Source organism: Aulonocara stuartgranti, assembly GCF_965226115.1.
Source record: "Aulonocara stuartgranti genome assembly, chromosome: 20".
Taxonomy (NCBI): Eukaryota; Metazoa; Chordata; class Actinopteri; order Cichliformes; family Cichlidae; genus Aulonocara; species Aulonocara stuartgranti.
The window spans coordinates 8,705,718-8,710,970 of record NC_138956.1 but is presented as its reverse complement, the minus strand read 5'-3'; positions in this window follow the sequence as shown (position 1 = coordinate 8,710,970).

Genomic DNA, 5,253 nt, shown 5'->3' with positions numbered 1-5,253 from the left:
GAGACTGTCATGTTTTCCTCTTACACTCTACACTACTGCACTGCAACCATGTCTAAACAGAACGATGCTGACTTACATTAGCTTTATTTTTCTCTTGCTGCCATGTTTGCTGCCTCAGGCCCTAACACCTGACCTCGGTCACCCATCCTTCATTCTGTTCTCCGTCTTTTATGCCGACTCCCTCCTTATAGGCCCTGTTTGTTATTTTATTCAGGGCTATCAGAATCAGAATCAGAATACTTTATTGATCCCTGGGGGAAATTATTTATACATATACATACTATATTATACAGTGTAGTCGCACAAATAGTCCAAGGACTTTGACAATATTTTTCCCCATAAAAAAATTGACACAAAGTCTTGTTGACTGCAAACCAGACAGCTATAAAGATGACTGCAGAATTGTCAGGAATGCAGTCAAACACTAACTTCATCTGTTGAACCTTTTGATCATACCAAGTGAAATTCCATCTGGAGACCTTGCTTTGCATTTGCTGCATGCATTATTTACAGCCGAGCTCCTACTAATTCCCCTCTAATGAAAATCTCTGCACCTCTGCCCCGTAAGTGTATTTGTCCATCTGAATGTAAATAACGCTGCCAAACTCTCGCCTACACACATCTGTGCACCCGCAGTTTATGTGTGTTTTTCCCCTTCTGCAGACTTAAAAATAAGCATGACAGACTCTCTCACTGTATGTTTGTCTTGAGCTTCAGTGTCTGACAGATGGTGATACTGATACTGATGTTTTATACATAAATCCTCTCGTGCTCTGCTCCCCGCTGCCCTTGGATTCAACAATAACTCGCTCACTGCACAGATATGTACACTTCACTGTATGCTGCTAACAGTGATCCTTCACTGATACAACCCCGCTAGTGTCATGTATAATTTGTCTTTTTCCCTTGTGTAGACCCCCTCTCCCTTTTGCTGATCATTTATTTCCTCATTTATAGAAGAAAAGCGTTCGTTAACTCTGACTCAAGCCAAACTTATGGTTTTACTTGCTTTTATGAAATAGTTATTGAGTCTGCAGTGCTCCAGGAAAAATAAGACACCATCTTGATATTTTATAAGGCCCGTGCTTTGTTGATACCTTGCGACTTTAACCCCACGCCTTCTTATATATCTCTGCTGTCGATGTATAGCTGTATACCTGTGTACTGTAAATGACACACAACTCTCATCCTTGTTTTGCTCAGTAAACTGGTTTGAAAAACTGGAGCATTCAGTCATTTTTAATTCTATACAGATGCAGATGTGTGATTGTGACTTTATGAAACACGATACAGTTGGAGAAATGTGCAATGGATGTGTGAGTTTGAAAGAAATAAACAGACTCTAATTGTTATGGTAGTTTCATTTTTAATGCAGAGAGACAGAATATGAACCAAAAATCCATGGGAAAAAAATGTCATTGAGTGAAAGATGTATTAGATCCCACCCAGCTTGAATTTTGGCTCCCACAGATTGGTTCTGTGCCCATGTGGCAAACATTGGACAAGAGCCTCCTTCCCACAGCCAGAACACTGGAGATGGGTTACGGATCGGATGGGTCTTCCAGCATGACAATGACCTAAAACATGCCGCCATCTGTAAGACAAGTATCTGTGCTTCTACTTACGTAAAGAGTGCGTGCACTTTCGCCAGCTCAGGCTATGAAAACTGAAATAACTACACGGGGTTAGGGACTATCTAGCTGCAGGAGCGGTCATCACATGGCCTCTATGTGGACTCGAATCAGGAAATTTGAAGGTCACATCCGATTTTCTGTGCAATTGCACGCTGGCCTGCAACTCAATTAAACTGTTGCTTGGCTGGAAATGCCTCACCCAAAATAATTTGTTTGTCTACTCACACACATGTGCATGCACACTGCACACTGCACATTCTTGCTATTAGTTTTCCTTCTCACTGTTAAATGTAGTCATGACTTTAAAAGCTGTGGTGCTTACACGTGTGGGAGCAATAGATTATTAATGACTGCATCTGTTGTATTTTTGTTTTTTGTTTTTTTTAAAAAACATGCTTTCACAGTGAAACAAAGAGTGGGGGATGTGAGTTAGTAGATATAATAGCTGCATGATTAAAATAAATATCTGTAAAAAGAAGTGATGGTGATGGCTTGGATAATTGGTCTTGTTTTAATTAATGGAGGGAGCACCGACAAATCGGTTTAGCGCATTAATGATAATGCCATTAGTGGAGAATTTCACTATTGGCTTAGGTCAGCAATTAGCGTGTAGCTTAGTTAAGAGCCCATGCGGTCAATTATGGGAAATTCCATGGAGATAAGTGAGCATTAATACAAAAATTCCACCACATAAATGATTCCTGATCATCTCATCTTAACAACAGATTAACGAAATAATTATAATGATCAGATAAACTTAAAATTAATTTCATCAGTTTACAACCTTTTGGATATTGAGTTGAAAGCTAACATGTTGTTAAAAGAAGCTATAAATATGTTTCGTTCCCAGTGTTATTTGCAACATATTGCTGGAACTTAAAATCGAATGAGTTAATGATTTAAAAAAACAAACAAATTTTCCGGCTTTAACACGTAATTTGTTGAATCATTATTATTAAGGGTCTGCAAATTATTCTGGATAGCTGATTTTCGGGCGTCGAGGTTATATTCACATCTTTTTATTAGTAGCTTTACAGGCAGAACGCTGTTTCTTAAGGGTAAAAATCATTTACTTGGTTTATGGATTTTTCCAGTGACAAGATATCTTCTACCTCCTGTTACTGTCAGCTTTTTCCACTATTACTCCCAAGACAGTATAGGGACAGCGAGTGATGGTCAAAGCCCTCGCAGTGGCGATGCGTCTTCCTGTCGAGGCACAGCACAAAACAACTGAGTGACTTTCACAAAAAGCCACAGCGTTTATCATTCTGAGGTGCTGAGCCATTTAAAGCCTCACAGAGTACACGATCTCATCCACAAAAAAGTTGCTATAAACGCGTGATATTTGCAGCCATAAATGATGAGCGCCTGCCAATAAATGCGAGCCAACGGAGCAATTTAATGATGTGCTTCCTACTTTCCATAAACTGTCTGTAAACTCCTGTTGTAAACGAGCCGTTGTCAGCGCTATCTGTCATAGATGACATAGTTCAGTCACAGTCAGCAGCAAGCACGTAGCCGCTGTATTACACTTGTCTGGGAAAATTCCCAGAAAAGTGTGAATTTAGACAGTCCAGGAAAACTGCTACAAGTACGAGACAAGGCCGAACGCTAATACTGAGCAGTTGGGATCTTTACGCAAAGGAGGGAGATGGACTTTGGCTGAGACCTGTAGGAGTAGAGGGAATTACAGTAATGCAAATATGATTGGGTGAAAGCATGGGTGACTTTTTAAAGGTCCTCTTGGTAATTTGAAAGTATTTTGTTAATGTGTAAGGATCACACTCAGGTTTCCAGTGAATGTAGGAAGATAGATTTTCTTCAGGGCTGATTACAAAGACCTCAGATTGACTCATATGACATCTGTGAAGGCACCGTTAATGGCAAATAATATGTTCAGGATTTTGAGGAATATGCTGCCATTCATGCAATTGAAACCTCTTGTTTTTAACTGAGGAGGCGATTCAGCACAGCGGCTGAGACAGTCCTGTCAGATCATTTGTTTTTTAACTGATCGATGCCACAAAAATAAAATGAGAATATGAAAGATTTCACATTCAGCATTTGATGTGCTCTGCATTTAACATGCATCCCACATGCTTACAACACATTTTGTCCTATGTAGCTGTGTAAAATATTTTACAATCATGAAACTTTTCCAATGTAGGCGTAAAAACGTTCAAGTTTAGGTTGAATTTGGTTTAAACACAAAACGCTATCAGTGTATTCGGCACTTCTTCAGCGAGCCTCGTGTGATTTAGTAAAAGTGGATTTAGGACTTGGAATTGAGTTTGATTTCCAAAAGTGTGAACCTGATCAGGATTCAAGCCCGCAAGACTTGCAGCTCAAATGAAAATGGATTTTCTTATCCATCCAATAGATCTATGATAGAAATGATACAAAACTTTTTTATGCTTATATTCTGCACGCTTTGCTGTTATGCAAAAATGTATACTAAACTACATTTAATAGTTTTGCTCAATTGTTATTTTCCCTGTTATGTTGCATCCATGCAAATACCAACACACACACACACACACACACACACACACACACACACACACACACACACACACACACACACACACACACACACACACACACACACACACACACACACTTCTCTGGCTCATGCAGTGGGGGACAGGTGGGTTTAAGTCTCAAAGGGAGTATGTTTAGGGCTGCTGTGTGTATTTGCACTTGTATGAGTCATTGGATGAAGACGTCAGCAGAATCATCTGCTCCCGAGGTCTGTTCTGTGCTTAGCAAGTGCAACAACACAGCTGTTTCCAGACCTCTTTGCTTGCTCTTGTTGCATATTTATGCACTGATTCTATTAAAGATGGCTGCACTCAACTGCATTTTTCTTCTTTTATTTCTTATGTTATTTCTTATTATGCATTAAAGATATTAAATTTGTTTTATACATACATGGATATACCATAAACTACGTTTATGTTGCATGCACACTCTGTTTTTGGTCGCGACCTCACACACACCCCATATCCCCTAACAGTCAACATAGGTCAAACTGGCATTAAGTTATGAAGATTAAGTAATTAAACTGTCGTACACCATTTTGACCAGGTGGTGGCGGTGTTCAGACAGTTTTAACTGAACCAAGGTAGACACACACACACACACAGAAAACCTAGAAGATGATGTTAGTCACTTCCATCAGTGTTAACTGAGAATATAGTTTCACTGCATAATATGCGTAACATGTACTTCATATACATTTTTTGTGTCAAAAGGACTACTGTTGATTCGTTTTGAGAAATCATAAATTACACATTTTGTGAGGTGTCTCTAGCAAAATGGGAAGAAAAGCCAGAGAAGCAGCTGAATGTGCATTGTTCATTTTATTGCGCTCAGCTCTCAAGGCAGGAGAAATTGCTGGCTTTCCGATTTCAACATCTGTTATTGTATACCCACAAACCCTCCAGTTTTAGGGTGATTTCCTTATTCTGTTACATCATTAGTTTTAATTAGCTACATCTGTCTTAAAAGAGCACAAACAACCCTTCTTTTTAAGATCCTTTTGTTGGGAGTGCATCACAGTTCAGTCGAGTTGCATTGAAGATGGTATAAATCAAAAGTCCTGCTACAACATGAATTG